This window comes from Corapipo altera, unplaced genomic scaffold (assembly GCF_003945725.1).
Source record: "Corapipo altera isolate COAL_440 unplaced genomic scaffold, ASM394572v1 96, whole genome shotgun sequence".
Lineage (NCBI taxonomy): Eukaryota > Metazoa > Chordata > Aves > Passeriformes > Pipridae > Corapipo > Corapipo altera.
In genome coordinates, this window is record NW_020884962.1 from 1,039,007 (window position 1) to 1,055,532 (window position 16,526).

General features: G+C 53.7%; 1 protein-coding gene across 2 annotated transcripts in view; it reads left to right on the forward strand.

Moving 5' to 3' along the window:
* The first annotated feature begins 9,058 nt into the window (after window positions 1-9,058).
* The window catches only part of GATAD2A (GATA zinc finger domain containing 2A), a 24,479-nt gene continuing 17,011 nt past the window's right edge, over window positions 9,059-16,526 (forward strand). For both annotated transcript variants that reach the window (XM_027664392.1, XM_027664393.1), the window contains exon 1: window positions 9,059-9,145. The gene's annotated coding sequence lies outside the window, so the exon portion shown is untranslated. The remainder of the gene's footprint in view (window positions 9,146-16,526) is intronic.

Here is a 16,526-nt window from a genome sequence, read left to right on the forward strand (position 1 = left end):
TTTTTTTTTTTATTTTTGTGTGTGCTTTCCCCTATAAGCTCAAGATCCACTTCATTCCCCCCCCCGAGCTGATGGATACGTTGGGATTCCATTTTCCCAGCTCCCCCTCTCTCTCTCTCCCAGGTGTTTTCCCTCTGAGAGTAGCTGGAAGTAAGAGAGGAGCTGCTGGTGGAGAGACAAGTCACACAGGAAGTGAAAGCAGAGGGGGCCTTTGGGAATAAGGCATGCCAGGAGGCTGGAAGCTGCCATGGATCAGCGGGATCAGCGGGAGGGAGAGCCCTGCTCTCCCTCCCAGACAAACTATTGACTGGCTGGGAGGAGGAGCAGGAGCTGGTGGAGGTGGTGAAGGGACCAAGGCAGGGAGGAAAGTAAGGAATGAAGGGGTGTGTGGTGCTTGGAAGAAGCTTTTTTTTTTTTGGAGGGCTGGGCTCGTGGCAAACATCAGTGCCAGCAGCTCCCCTGGGATGTGGGGTGATCCTGCCCTGGAGGAGAGGCCAACAGCCCCCCCAAAACCCACGGGTGGGGTGTGGGCAGAGCTGGGGGGTCACCCCTCCCCTCCTCAGTGCCATTCCCTGCACATTCCAGTCCTGCACACTCCAGGGTTCCTGCTGGCATCGCCCAGGGGGGTCTGGAGTGCCAGGTTCCAGGCAGGAATATGAAGGGGGTGATATCCCGGGGCTGGGAGCTGCTGTGTCGGGGTGTTCCTGCCCCAGACCCCCCCTGGGCGATGCCAGCGGGATCCCTGGAGTGTGCAGGATGGGAATGTGCCGTTCCCTGCGGGATGGCACTGTTGGGGGGTGACCCCCAGCTCTGCCCCCACCCCACCCGTGGGTCTGGGGGGCTCTTGGCCTCTCCAGGGGCTGGGATCTGAGCTGGGAGCTGCTCTGTCGGGGTGTTCCTAACCCAGACCCCCCCTGGGTGTTTGGCAGCCTGGTGGGGTGTGGAAGCTCCCAGCTCTGCCACCAGTTCACACCAGTTCACACCAGTTCAGGTGTGATCTGTGGGCGAGCAACAGGCTGCTGCTCCTCTGGCTTCTCCCAGTGCCAGGAGCGGATCCCTCCCCAGTGGGATGCTCCGGGTGTGGGAAGCACCGAGTTCTGTGCTGGGAAGGAACAACCCCCTTGCTGAGCGTCCCCTGGGCAGGGGGAGCTGCCCCTCTGGGGTGACTCAGTGCCCGGCAGGACTCAGGCAGGTGACTGTAATTCCCTCTGCTCCCGGGTGGAAGCTCAGAGGAGCAGCTGCTCCCAGCCCTGGCAGCCCCGTGAGGAGGTTCCTGGGTGGGTGATGATGCAACAGTGCTGGTGTGTGAGGCAGTGTCCGTGTGTCAGGGCTGGGGCCCATCCAGCTGCCAGGCGACTTTCTGCACTAATTACACCCTGACAGTCGTGTGTGGAGCAGCTTCCAGCCATCCTGGGATCACTCCAGGATCATGGAGTCCCTGTCCCCCAGCCCAGAGCTCTGAGTGCCACCTCCAGTCCTTCCTTGGGCAACTCCAGGGGTGGGGACTCCAAACCTCACCTGACCACCCTTTCCATGAGGAAATCCCTCCTGGTGTCCAACCTGGACCTCCCCTGGCACGGCTTGAGGCCGTTCCCTCTTGTCCTGTTGTTCCCTGGGAGCAGAGTCCAACTCCCCCCAGCTCCAGCTGGTTCCAGTTCAGGCAGTGCTGGTGTGCTCTGGGATGTTGGTGGGGTTTGTGCAAGGCAGGGGAAGGGTTTGGATCCCTTATTCCCACACCCGTCCGTAGATCCAGCCTTTGGTCCTCTCAGGGACCTCAGGTGGGAGCTGGAGTTATCCCTGTGCTGCCAGAGGAACTGGAATTGTGGGAGGAACTTGGGCTTGATCTTCTGTTTCCTGCTTATCCCGCTCCCTCCATAGGGGATCTGAGCATCCCCACTCCTTCCTGAGCCACCTCTGCTCTGCTGCTTTAGGGGGGAAAGAGAGGGAATGATGCTTGGGATGAGGGGAATCCCCTCCTGGCATTCCTGGGGTGGTGCTGGAAGGGTTTAAAAATCAAGCCCAAAGTTCCTTGGGGTGTGATGAGGCCACGTTTGGGGTCACCTCCCACTTCCAGGGATACCTCTGGCAATGGTGGAGTCCTTGGCCGGTCCCCAACCATCCAAAAATCCCGATATCTGGCACAAAACTGGGGAAGGAGAGAAGTGTCCAGGGGGGGCCAGCAAGGCTCAGCTTTGCTCTTTGGGTGGAGCTTTCCCTTTGTGTGGAACCTGTGCCTGGAAAATGCCCTTTTGCCCACCAAACTCGGGGGGTTTGGGGCATATTTCAACCCACCAACTTCCAGGTGGGATGCGTGGCTGTCCCTCACTGACAGGAGCCACTAAAGGGCACTAAATGCATTTAAAACCTCCCAAATCTTTGAGGTCAGAGGCTTTTTTTTTTTAATTTTATTTTATTCTGAGCTCCTCCCCGGGCTCCACTCACCTGTGACACTCCAAATCCTCGTTTGTTCTGCTCGTGTGTCGCCGCAAAAAACTCGGGAGGGGAACACGTGGTCCTGCCCGTTCCCCCTTTGGAATGGAAACCCTCACGCTGAGCCCTTGTTGCAAAATTAAAAGGGAAGCTGAGTGATGGTTGTGGAGGTTTTTCTATCCCTGTGTGACAATGGAAACCTCCCAGCCCTGCTCCAGGCATTCCTGCACTTCCAATTTGTGGCCTTTTCCTCTAATAACCTGGGTAATGATGGACTGTCTGCTCTGTGTGTGTGTGTTGTGGGGTTTGGTTTTGTTTTGTTTTTTTTTTTCTTTCACTCCAAATGTTCCCTGGGACTGTGGTGCCTGAAAAAAAAAATGTGGGAGAGATCTATTTTTAGGCTGAGGGGAAGGAAAACGTTGGGTTTGTGCAAAGCTGCTCTCGTTGGAGGGGTCACAGAGGGCCGGGATGGGAAGTGTGATGTGGTTGAGTTTTTTGGGGAAGGGGGGGGAAAAACACATGGGAATTCTTCCCAGTTCTGCCAAAATAAGTGTTAAAGAGGAGAAGGTGCCACTGGAAGCTCTAGGACAACCTTTGGGTTCTGTTTTTCCTTGGAATTCTGGTTTCCAGGTGGTTCCATCAGGCTGTCCCCCCGTGCTGCTGGTTTTAGGTTTTTGCCCTTAAAACCTCCAAGGGCGAGTTTGGCACTTTATTTATGGACAAGCTGCTCATTCCTGCACTCTGGGGTGATGGAGCAGCACAAAGACTTCCTTGGAATCCTCTTTTTTAGGCTTTCCTGTGTTTCCTTCGGTCTCTGCGTCCCTGTGGCACCCCTTCACCTGGGGGTGGGATCCTGGGATGGTTGGGTTTGGAAAGGGGGTTAAATCCCACCCAGTGCCACCCCCTGCCACGGGCAGGGACAAATCCCACTGTCCCAGGTTGCTCCAGCCTGGCCTTGGACACTTCCAGGGTTGGAGAAGCATCTTCCAGTGTCTCCAGCTTTGTGGATGTGTGAACAGGTTGGTGCCTGGAGTGGTTTTCCAGGCCGGGCATTGTCTGATTTCCTGGTATTTGCATCCCATGGAGTGGCAGGAACCAGGCACTGGAGTCCTGGGTCATTCCAGCAGGGAATGTGGGGGAGGTTCTGCCTCACCTGCTGGGAAGAGCTTCCACTCACTTCCCACCCCATCATTCCCAATTCTTCAGCAGTGAGTGTTTGAACTCGGGGCTCTGGCAAAGTGGGGAACAAAACCCTTCCAAAGGTGTGATGGTGCCTCAAAAAGCTGGGATTTCTTTTCCATCACATTTGCTGGAAGGTTGGTGCTGTAAGAGTGAGCTGATCTCTTCTTCCCCTTTCTCCATGAAACACCCCAAACAAACAGGAGTTCATGGTGAGATCTCTGTGCTGGAGTTGAAGGGATAAAAGTCTGATTTTGGAGCTTTTCAGTGGGGAAAAAAACCCGAAGCCTTGATTGAGTTTTCAGTGAGTCCTGAAACTGGGGCTGTCGTGACCCCTCTCCTTCACTCTGGGGTCCAACCAAGTCCTTCTGGGGCTGTTCCTGGGGGGAAATATCCCTGAGGACGGTCAGCAGTGGCTTTTCCCTTGGTTGGATTATCCTACAGAGACTTCCCAGGTGCTGAAATGAGGCAGGAATTGAATTCCAGGATCCCCTTCATTGCTGGTTTCCCTGGTGCTGGGTGAGGAGCAGCCGTGCCCAGGGGGCTCCTTGGCTGCTCCAGCCTCGTGATCCCGGGCTTGGGAATGCTTGGGAGAATTAGGGGAGCTGAACTGGAGCCATTCATGTTTAATAGGATCTCAGGAAATCCCCTGGGAATCAGGGCTCGTGGCCCCCGGACACGCCGAGCCACCCACTGAGATCCAGCCACAACAGAGACCTGAAATTCCCTGGGTTTCCTTGGAAAACATGGAAGTTACACCTCTCCAGTGGCAAGGTGTGGTGCTGGTGTCATATTCAGTAGGATGGTGTTGGGGTGGGAGGATCCAGAGGAGCTCATTCCACCTGTGGATTGTGCTCCTGGAAAGCTGGGGATGCTCCAGGAGCAGGGAGCTCCCTTCCCAGGGAGGCACCAGCACAGAATTCCCGGAGAAGCTGTGGCTGCCCCATCCCTGGAAGTGTCCAAGGCCGGGTTGGAGCAACCTGGGATAGTGGGAGGTGTCCCTGGATGGGCTTTGAGGTCCCTCCAACCCAGGGCATTCCAGGATTCCATGATTCCATGGTAATGCCTTGGTAAACCCTCGGAATGGGACAGAGTTTGGTGTCTCAGGCCTCTTTAAAATTCCATTTATTTTATTTAGTTTGGGGGGAAAAGGGAGACGACTGTGGCTCGTGGGATGGCTTTTCCCGAGGGGAAGGAGAAGGCATTCCCAAAAAACTTGGGAGCTGATCCTTGTGGGACTTGCAGAGGCTCAGCTCGACACTGATCCGGGCTGTCTGTGCCTAATAATTAAACAATTAAAGATAGTTGGGAGCGTTAAATCAACGTCTTGTAATCCCTGGAAAATTGGGAATGGGCAGTGACTGTCCCTGCTCCGTGGGGTTCAGCGGGGGGGGTCCCCAGGAGAAGCTTGGGGTTGTTGTATCGGCAGGTCTGGATGTCTTTTGGGAATGCTGATGGTGGGAAAGTTTGGGAATGGTCAGGAAGAAGCCGGATGAGTCAGTTATTCGTGGAATATGAGGTGGGAAGCGCCCTGTTTTCCAGGGCACACAGGGAATTCCGTGGTGGGAAAAGGTTGTCCCTTGAGTTTCTGTCCAAGATATTAAACATCCCTCTGCTTTTCCTGCTTCCTTTGCCAAGTGTGTCCAGGGAGGGATGAATTAATTCCCTGTGCTGGACCCAACCCTGCTCTGAGCCCCGGGCAGGGCAGTTTAACAGCCAGGCTGGGCTTTTCCAGGCCTGGCTTAAGGGATAGGGATGGCCTGGGGAACAAAACCATGGGAATGCTGTTGGCTGGGACCTGAGGGGGGACTTACTCCTGGTAGGAGCCTGAGGATGATGCTGAGGAAGACTAAGGAAGGAATTCAGTGAGCCTGATTTTGATATTGCACATGTCACGGATCCCTCAGGACACCAGGATCCAGGGAAGCAGGAGGGGGTGTTTGGGAAGTGCTGTGTGGCTGAGCTGGGACCAAAAATCCCCCGAATCTTGGGATGGTTTGGGTTGGAAGGGCCTTAAAGCCCATCCAGTGCCCCCCCCCTGCCCTGGGCACAGGGACACCTTCCCTGTGCCAGGTTGTTCCAGCCTGACCTTGGACACTCCCAGGGATGGAGTGGAATAACCCTGTGGAATAACCCTGTGGAATAACTTGTGCCAGGCCCTCACCACCTCAGTGCCTTCCCAGTTATCCCCTCTGGCAGTGGGAAGCCATTCCCTGTGTTTTTGGGGAGGTCCAGCCTCATTTCACACAAACCCTCCGGAGGATCCGGGAGTCTCCCATTCCCTCCTGCTCCTCCAGGGGTTGGTCACCAGTGGTTGGATCAATCCCTTGATCCCATCGATCCAGAGGGTGTTAATTATAACTGCTGTCCATGGCCTGCCCTGGGCGTTATCCCTGGCTCAGGAATTCGGGAGGGAGTGGGAGAGACTCTTAATTTGTCACCGGTTGGATTTGGCTCCGAGCAGGGGGAGCCCTGGGATTAAGGAGCTCCTGGAAGGAGCTTTTTTCCCCCTCCCTCCAAGGTGGCACCGGGAGAGGCTCCTCGGGCTGAGGGAGGGCTGGGCAGATCCCTCTGGGATTTTTGGGCACTTGGATATCGGGAGAAGCACCGGTGGGTGGCACAGGATGGATCAGGACCCGTGAATCCCCAGGGAATTGCTTTCCCACTCCGTGTTTGCGCCCTGCAGGGCTTCCCTCTATCCAGTGGCTCCTCCTGGAATTCTGTGGAGGTGTGCAGGGAGGAATCTGGGATTTCTGGAGCGTCCATTGCTTAAAAACCCTCAGTTTTGACACTTGGAATTCTCCTCCTGGACCGACCAACCCCTGGGAAGTTTTTAACTGTGTCCAGAGCTGGTCATGGCAGCAAAAGCCAAGGAATAATACTGGAGTGGAAATGGGAATTTTCTGCTCACCAGGTCGCTCAGATTCCCAAAAAGGGCAGAAATTCTCTTCCCTGGGTTGTCTGAGGGGGTTTGTGCAGAATTTGGAGACTCCCAAGCCTGTCTTAGTCTGGAAATGTGATGCTTTAAACCCCTGTTTTGGGGGGTAAATCTGCTGGGTTTTACTGGATCATTGTTCTTCTGGGTGATGGGAGTCGGGAATGTTGGTGGCAATGAGAGTTCTGATGTAGAAATTCCAGCATTATTTTAAGGGGAAAAGAAAAAAAAGAGGAAAACTTGGGAGTGCAAGAGAAGGGTCTGAGCCAACGGAGCTGATCCTGCTCCAGTGGGTGCTGGATCCATGGAATGTTTCACTTCTCAGGGGTTTAAAAGTTGCTTGATGAGAGTGAGACCCAGAAATCCTCCGAAATGAAGCATCCAGGCTCTGGAATAAGGGGCAGGGAGAGGATTCCCAGGGCTTGGCTTTCCCGGGGCAGGACCTGCAGGGAAGGGACACAAACTGGCCTTGGACACCCAGGACCTGCACTCAGGGCTTCCTGCAGCTCCAGTTCCTGCATCCCAAAGCTTCCCAGCCACTTTTCTGCTGGAAGAGCTGCTGCTTTGGCTTCCAAGGATTAACTCTTTAATCCCCAGATTCCCTGAAGCCGCCGCTTCCAAAGGAACCCTCCAGACTGTTTTTCCTCTGGATGCTGGTGTGTTTTCCTTGGTCGCTTTAGCTGCAAACCGAGCCTGTTAAATTCCAAATTCCCACCTTGGAGAGGCGGGAGGAGGCCTGGGCAGGGCTGGAAGAGGACGTGGAGCCGGGAGCTCCCCGTGGAAACTTCCAGGCCCGGAATGTGGGTCAGCGGGAGCGGCGGCTCCGAAGGGGTTAAACGGCTCCTCCGGATCCCTGGAGGAGGAAAACTATTTTAGTCCCATGACAGGGACACTCTGGGAGTTCTGCCCTGTGCTGATGGAGCCTCGGGAATACAGGAATATGGTCTGGGAGGGAGTGATCCCTGCTGACCCCCCAGCACAGGGAGCACTGCCCAGCTCATCCAGGGAAAACTCCTTGGGAAAGCTCAGGCTCTGAGCTGGAGGTGCCTCCTGTGCTCCCTGGAGGATCCTCCCTTCCCACCACCAGGACCTTTCCCGGTCCCCTCCGTGAAATGATCCCTGCCAGGCAGGAGAATCCCCCTTTTTTAACTTTAATTTGGATTTTTATTTACCCCCCCTTTCCCTCCCCCCCAGCAGCTTCCTGCTCCAGATCTCCAATTCCTGTGGCTGTGCTGGAGTTCAGGGCTCCCAGTTCCAGTGCCAGGGCTCCCAATTCCAGTGCCAGGGCTCCCAGTTCCATTGCCAGGGCTCCCAGTTCCATTGCCAGGGCTCCCAGTTCCACTGTCAGGGCTCCCAATTCCACTGTCAGGGCTCCCAATTCCATTGTCAGGGCTCCCAATTCCGGTACCAGGGCTCCCAGTTCCAGTGCCAGGGCTCCCAGTTCCAGTGCCAGGGCTCCCAATTCCATTGTCAGGGCTCCCAGTTCCCATGTCAGTGCCGTATTCCCAATTCCCGTGGTCCTTGGCACCCCCCAGTCCGTGGAGGGGGGGCTGTGTGTGCCTGTCTGTCCCTGAAGGAGGGTTTGTTCATGTCCAGGATGCAGGAGGAGCCCATGGAATTGCACCCTTTCCATGGGCTTTTCCAGCCCCGCCAGAGTCACTCCCACCGAGGTTTTCAGTGGGCTCCTAATTAGAAAAGCATTGGATAATAGGATGAGCTATAATTAGCCAGACCTGCCCTCTGGAATGCTGACCCGGATCCATTCATTCCCTCTCTGTATCCACACTTTTGTAGCAGTTTGGTGAACCTTTGGAATCCTTTTGGGATTGCCTAAGACAGGAAAACAGGGAAGCTGTGCCGGGCACAGTGTCCTGGCTCTGGGGACAGAGTGACCTTGGGGATCCATCCCAGGGTGACCCTTCCCAGCCCTTGCCCCCTCTCCAGGGAGGAGCACTGGGAGCTGGGCAGCTGCTCCCCTGCCTTTGGGATGAAGGGAAATTCCCTCTGGAACTTTGGGAGGGGGGAAGTGACTCAGTCCCTGGTGGCTGCCACAGAAAGGAGAGGCCAAGCTGGCAGGGAGGAGTTTGGGCAGCCACTGGGCAGCAGTTATGGGGCTGCACCCTCACCCTGATCCCGGGAGCCCACCCCGATCCCGGGAGCCCACTCTGATCCCGGGAGCCCACCCTGACCCTGGGAGCCCACCCCGATCCCAGGAACCCACTCTGATCCTGGGAACCCACCCTGATCCCGGGAACCCACTCTGATCTTATGAGCCCACCCTGATCCCAGGAACTCACCCCGATCCCAGGAGCCCACCCTGATCCCGGGAACCCACTCTGATCCCGGGAACCCACCCCCATCCCAGACAATCCCAGGGCTTCCAGGGGCACTTCCTTTCCTTAAATCCTGGGATGCGGTTCTTCCCTCCTTCCCTGCGGGTTCCAGAGGTCAGGCTGAGTGTCCCAGCAGGGTGTTTGGGGTGGTTCCTGTTCCAGAGTGTCCTGACCCTCCTCTCTCTCCCCTCAGGATCCTCAGCCACGTCCCCCTGTGCCGCTCGGCCCCGTCGGGATCCCCGTGGGAACCCATGACCTTCCCTGCCAGGTAGGAACCGGGAATGCCGTGGGATGGGAGGGTCTGGGACGTGGAATTCCAGTCCTGGGAACGCAGAGCTGGGCTGGGATGGGGGGGAAATGTGTCCTGCACCTGCAGCTCCCACCTTGTCCAGGCCGAGGAAGGATCAAACTCAGTTCTGTGCCTTCCCCAAAACTCCCTTTTCCCGGAGCATTTCGTGCTCCAAAGGAGGGAAATGTCCCGAGTTTCCTGAGGGACAGGGAGGTTTCACAGCAGCTGCTGGATGTTGTTGGTCTGGGGCAAGAGGAGAAGCAAAAACAAGCAGGGAAATTCCCTCCTGGAGCCTCCCTGCGTGTCCTGGGTGTTCGTGCAGCCCCCGGGAGAGAAACTGGGAATGGGAGTGAAATCTGGGAATGGGAGTGAAATCCAGGCAGGGATTTTGGAGCCCTGGCAACGCTCAGGGAGGGAACAGCCGAGCTCTGTCCTGTGCTGGGGCTCCCCTGTCCCAGGGGGTGTCAAAGGAAGCGTTTTCTAAGTAGGAATTTAGGGATTTATCCACTGTGTGGGGGATTTTTCCCTCCAAAAAATGGGGATGAGGAGCAGCTGAGGGCACTTGGGATTGTTCAGCTGGAGCAGGGAGTGAGGGGAGAGTCCTGGGGGGTGATCCCTGTGGATCCCTCCCAGCTCAGGACATTCCAGGGTCAGTGCTCAGCATTCCTGGTCCTCACTTCTCCTCCAACCTCACCTCTTGTTGCTGTTTGTGACCCAAATCCTGCCGAGTGATTCCATCCTGGGGACCGAAAAACAGGGAATGGAACCGTGGGAACACCTCTCTGGGTGACCTGAGCCAGAGGTGAAGGGGCAGGAGCAGCAGGAGGATCCAGCTTGGATCATGGGAATTCCTCCACCTGCTCTTTTTGGGTGAATTATCACCTGGAAATGCCCCCAAACCCCTCGTGCAGCTGTAGAACAGCACATAAAATATATAAATACCTTTTTTTTTTTTTTTTGGTGCATTGAGCTTGTTACCACAATCCAAATGCTTGTCCCACACTGAGGGATCTCCACGATTTCCTTGGATAACACAAAGCCCGGGCAGTTGTTGCCAGAATTCCTGCCCAGGGATTTCTAAGTAAAACTTCAGGGAGAATTCGGGTCCAACCCCTCCTGGGGTGACTGTGAGCAAAGCCCTCAAAAGCATCTCTGTAACACCAGAGCAACAAACCTTCCAGTTCATCTCAATTTCCAAGTCCTCCTTAGGAAAATGGGAATGTTGGTGGGGAGATGAGAAAATTCCTCAGTAACTTAAATTTTCCTTTTTGCATCCACTTATCCCAGTTCCCTCTGTGATGGCACCAAGGGCAAGTCCAGTGATTTTTCTGTGGGATTGAACAGGAATCTTTGTTTTGGGAGAGGGGGCTGCAGCCAGTTCCAAAAAAATCCAGGAATCCCAAGGAATTTGCCCCTGTTATCCCGTGCCCAGCGTGTGGTGCTGGGGTTGTGAGGGGCTATTTAAATATGCAAATTTTGCCCCGTTAAAATCAATGAACCAGCTCAGGATCCCTCCTTTAATAAACATCAGACATTAATTGGGGAGGGGAGGGTTTGATTGCAGCCCGTTGTTTAATATTTAAATTGAATATTTAATATTGAAATATCCCATTAAATAAAAGTTGCAATCAAAACCGTGGCCCCTTTAAGCAGAAGGTTTTATTTTGGAGTCCCAAATAAATAGTTTTTAATGATTAATTAATATCAATGTGCCTGGAGAAATCCATACCTGGCAGGAAGGGTTGGGAATTCTGCTCCTGGCTTTGTCCTTCAACAAAACCCACTTGGATTTTAATCCTCTGCTGGGAGGGGGGGGGATTCCCAGGGGTGACAAAGAACCAGCTCCATCCCCGCAGCTCATCCCTGAATCCTTGAGTTGGAACCCGTGTGGTTGTGGCAGGGGTTGTTTTGAGGCTGGATACTCCAAAAGTGAGGGACAGCAGCACCAGGAAAAGTATTTAACAAGGGGAAAAAAAATCATGTTTTAATGGATTTTTAGTTGCTTTATTAGAATTTTCCCCTCTATAGTGGAAACTCCTCCGAATTCCGACAAAATCAGCAAAATTCTTCCATGATTCCTGTCGTTTCCCCTCGCCTCAGTTGCCTCAAAGTTTTACAAAACTCAAGCAAGTGGTGGTTTTTCCAGGCAGCAGCTATTCCCATTTTTCCAACTCCATCTCTAGTAGCACTTTGGGATGCTCCTGTCCCTGCCCAGAGCCCTCGGGCAGAGCTCAGAGCTCAGGCAGGGAGCTGGAAGGTGGGTGCACACGGATCCCGTGGGAAGCTGGGATCCCAGCTCGGTGGGATTCCAGCTCCCAGAATCCCGTTCCTGGCTGTGTCCAACCCCGAACTCCGTGTCCAACCCACGGCTCCGTGTCTGTGCTGCTGGAGCTCAGCCCCAGCTCCAGACATTCCCTTTGGGAAGTGTTTCCCCTGGGTCGCTTCCTGGCGCTCCACAATTCCGGAGGGAGCAGCAGATCCCTGGGGCTGGAAGTGCTTCCCGAGCTCCCCTCGGAATCTGGCACCACGTGGGGGCCCCGTGGCCTCTCCAGGCTCTTCCAGGCTCCGTCGTATCCCACGTTTTCCCCTCTGTTTCCTTCCTCTTTTCCCAGCGCTGCCAATCCCTGCCGGTGCATCACTCCGGACAACTTCCCGCTCCTGGCACGGGAGGGGACTCCCGTGGGCTCTGATCCCTGGGAATGGCGAGGATTTCCCAGCCCTCAGCACCCCTCAGTGTTCCCCTGGAGCAGTGGGAGAAGGGGGAGACGATTCCAGCGGGGCCGGGGAGGGGTTGGGGGTGGGGGATCCCGGGACACGGCAGATCCCGGGAAGCAGCAGCGGGAGCGCGGCCAGGGAAGGGTTAAGCGCTGCCATTTTGTTATGTAACACCCTTAATGGACACATCGGGAATGGCACCGAAATGGCAGCACTTAACCCTTGGAGGGCCGGGCCGGGCCCGGCATTCCCGCCGGGAGCAGGGATGGAGCCAGGATCCCCCGCCCGGCTCAGCCCCGGCGCTCCCAGGGCTCCTCTTTTCCCGGGATCCTGAGCCCCAGGCACGGCCTGAGCCGCCCCAGGGACCCCCCAGCCCTCCCTGCCCTCCTGCCTCGTGCCCCCTTCACCTGGGAAAACCTGGATCTGTGGTTATCCAGGTGGATCCCGGCGTGGGATGACCCAGTTTTCCAACCTGTGGCGTTTTCCCGCTGCCCTGGCGTCGGTTCAGCCTCTAAAAATCCAAGATCAGTCCCGAATTTGGCGCCTTAAAGTTCATTTTTTTAAAATATCTGCATGACAGGGTCATGAACTTTGCGTGCAGGTTTATCCCTGGGTCATGTTTTCCATGGATTGTTGTCAGCCATGGACACAGGGATGGCACTCCATGCCTTAGAGATGGATTTTATTAATTTGTGTCTCGATTTTTTTAAGGACTTTTCCCAAGTTATTTCACTTCTGGCTCTGTGCCCCAGGGTGGGGGGAAAGAAAAAAACCACTTGTGGCAGAACTGGAAAACAAGCTCAGGTCAAACAGCGACTTCCCAGGGGAACATTCCACGTCCTGCTGGGAGAAAGGAATTCCCAGGCATTGTAGGGAGCGATCCAAGGTGGCTGCAAGGCTGGTTTGTCCATCAGCCCCTGCTGGATTCCAGTGGATCCTCAGGAGCAGCAAAGTTGGGATCAGAGCCGTAGAAAACACTCCCTGGGAGGCCTGGAATGTGTCTGACCCTCCTCTGGAACTGGGAATTTTGGGGGTTTTCCCCTTTTTTTTTCCCCTCCCTTCTCTCCCTTTTCCTGTGATTTCCCAGGTCGTGCTGAGGGAGGGGGTTGGTGGTGTTTGGTTTTTGCTCCCAAAGGAATTCCAGGGCTGGGAGATGGGGTATCCTTGGGAATTCGTGCTGGGAGGGAGGGCTGGAAAGGCTCATCCTGCATTTCCATCCGGGCTGTTGGTCTGTTCAGTGGGACCTTTGGGAGGACTTTGTGTCCCAGGGCTTTGTCCCTGGAGATGTTCCAGGGGGTGTGTGGGATGTTCCTGCTCCCATCCCTGTCTTCCCTGGAAAACAGGTACTCCATGGGGGATCCAGCATCCAGCACCTGCTTCCCTTCAGGATTTTGGGCTGCATTAATTGTTTCAGTAACTCAGTGCCAGTACAGGGCTCCGACCATTCCCGTTATTCCAGGATTACTGAGCCAGGCTCAGCTCCCCGTGGGATGTGTGGAATGTCCCGGGGCAGCTCCGGGAACTGCCTTCCCCCATCCCAACAAAACCCCAGGGGGAACAATCACAGCCCCCCAAAACTTTGGAGATGGAGCTGCTCATCCCAAAGGAGAATCCCAAAGGAAACCCGGCTCGGGGTTCAGGGAGGGCTGGAAGGAGCCGCTCCCGGGGATTGATGGCCCTTCCCGGCCCTTCCCGGCGGGATCAGCCCCGCCCCCGGCCCGGCCCCGGCTCCAGATGTGTCTGGGGAGGGATAATGGGAATGAGAGCCTTGGGATAATGGGAATGAGAGTCCTGGGATAATGGGAATGAGAGCTGGGATTCCCGGCTGGACACGCTCCACTCCGGGGGGAGATGCAGTTGTCAGGCTGCTGTGCCGGCAGCAGGGACGCCTGAATTCCAGGGAAAAGCTGCTCCCTGAGGGCTGCCAGGCCGAGGGGGGGTTGGAAAAGGTGGGAGAGGAGTTGGAAAAGGTGGGAGAGGGGTTTGGAAAAGGTGGGAGAGGGGTTTGGAACAGGTTTGGAAGGGGTTGGAAAAGGTGGAGGGGGGTTGGAATAGTTGGAGGGGGGAGTTGGGAGGGGTGGATGGGAGAGGTTGGAGAGGGCTGGAAGAGGTGGATGCAGGTTGGAAAAGGGTTTTGGAAGAGACGGGGGGAATTTGGAAAAGGTGGGTTATGGAAGAGGTGGAGAGGGAGTTTTGGAAGAGGTGGATGGAGGTTGGAAGAGAAGGGGTTTTGGAGGAGCTGGATGAGGGATTGGAAAAGGTTTTGGAAGAGGCGGGGAGGGAGTTTGGAAAAGTGAGGGTGTGGAAGAGGTGGAAGGGTCTTGGAAAATTTGAGAGAGGTGGGGAGGGAGTTGTGGAATGGGTGGGAGGGGGTTTGGAATGGGTGAGGGGGGTTTGGTATCAATGGGAGGGGGTTTGGGATTGGTGGGAGGGGGTTTGGAATCAGTAGGAGGAGGTTTGGGGTCAATGGCAGGGGGGTTGGGATCAGAGAGAGGGGGTTTGGGATTGGTGGGAGGAGGTTTGGGATCAATGTCAGGGGGATGCTCCCGGGATCTCCCTCCCTCTGCCCGGGCTGGGGCTGTTCAATCACATCCCAAACCCCCCAGATTCACTCCCCTGGGCTGGCAAACCCCATTTTTGGCCATTATTTGATGTTCTCTGTCATCACCAGCTCCAGTGGGGTCACTGCACACAAACCTGGGGGAGCTCCCCTTGCAAATAACATTAAATATATCGATATATTTATATATTGATATATTTATATATTGATATATTTAACCCAGACAGTGCAGAGGAACTTTCTGGGGTCACTTCCTGGGGTTTTCCCCCCTCCCAGCAGGAATTTCCCACCCTGACGCGGGACACAGTTAAAGGGGGGGGGGCTCTGGGGTTAATTATGTTGCGTAATTATGTTAATTATGTTAATCTCGGGCTGCTCCAAACATTTCCAACACTTTGGGGAACTTTTGTGTGCCGAGAAATCCCTTTTAAAAGGGGGAGAAAGGGGGAAAAAAATCTCTTTAAAAGAGAGGGGGAAATCTCTTTAAGAGAAAGAAATAATCTGTTTAAAAGAGAGGGGTAAATCTCTTTGAAAGAAGGGAGGGACACTGAAAATAAATAAATTAATGACATTAATTAGTTAAAAATTTAAGGGTGGGGTGGTTTTCTCATCCCACCTCGTTTGGCAGAGCCTGGAAAAAAAAGAGGAGAGGGGGGAAAAAATCCCTTTAAAAAGAGAGGGAACAAACCTTTTTAAAAAGACCGTGGGGGAAAAAGAAATCTCTTAAGAGGGAGGGGTGGAAAAAAATCTCTTTAAAAGAGAGGGAAAAAAAATCTTTTTAAAAAAGAGGAGTGGCAGAATTATCTTTAAAAGAGAGAGATAAAATCTCTTTAAAAGAGGGGTGAAGTGTCTTTAAAGGGAGGGGGTAAAATGTCTTTAAATGAGAAAGATAAAAGCTCTTCAAAAGAGAGGGATAAAATCTGTTTAAAAGAGAGGGATAAAATGTCTTTAAAATAGGGGTAAAATATCTTTAAAAGAGAAGGATAAAATCTCTTTAAAAGAGGAGAAGGGCAATGCAAATAACTAAATTAATACCATTAATTAGTTAAAAGTTAAGGAGGGGGGTGTCTCATCCCTCCCCAGTTGGCAGAGCCAAATCTCTCCAAAAGGAGGAGAGAGGTGGGAAAAAAATCTTTAAAAAAAGAGAGGGGGGGAAAAAAATCGTTTTAAAAGAGTGGCAAAATCTCTTTAAGAAAAGAGAGGGATAAAATCTCTTTAAAATAGAGAGGGGTAAAATGTCTTTAAAATAGGGGTAAAATGTCTTTAAAAGAGAAGGGTAAAATCTCTTTAAAATAGGGGTAAAATCTCTTTAAAAGAGAGGGATAAAATCTGTTTAAAAGAGAGGGATAAAATGTCTTTAGAATAGGGGTAAAATATCTTTAAAAGAGAAGGATAAAATCTCTTAAAGAGGAGGGGTAAAATCTCTTTAAAATAGGGGTAAAGTGTCTTTAAAATAGGGGTTAAATGTCTTTAAAAGAGAGGGATAAAATCTCTTTAAAAGAGAGGGACAAAATGTCTTTAAAATAGGGGTAAAATATCTTTAAAAGAGAAGGATAAAATCTCTTTAAAAGAGAAAGATAAAATCTGTTTAAAAGAGAGGGTTAAAATCTCTTTAAAATAGGGGTAAAATCTCTTAAAAGAGAAGGATAAAGTCTCTTTAAAAAAGAAGGACAAAATCTCTTTAAAAGAGAGGGTTAAAATCTCTTTAAAAGAGGGGAAGGGCAATGCAAATAACTAAATTAATGGCATTAATTAGTTAAGAATCCGGGTCGGGGGGTCTCATCCCAGCTCGGTGGGTGAGCGAGCTCCGTCCCTGGGGAGCAGGGGGTGGGTGCTGGAGGAGGAGGAGGAGGAGGAAGGGGAAGGGTGCCCGGGGTGAGCTGAGCGTGCTGCCGGCTCAGACTGGTTTCTGGAAAGTGCTTTGTCTCTCAGGCTGCATCCTGGGAAGGGTCATGTGGAGCCCGGTGATGTCATGGGATCACAGCCTGACTCAGCTCCGCGCCCGGGGCTGGGTGCCCGCAGGTACCCGAGGGCTGCCCTGCCCTGCCCCGGCAGCCCAGGGGTTAAACCCGGCTGTCCCTGAGC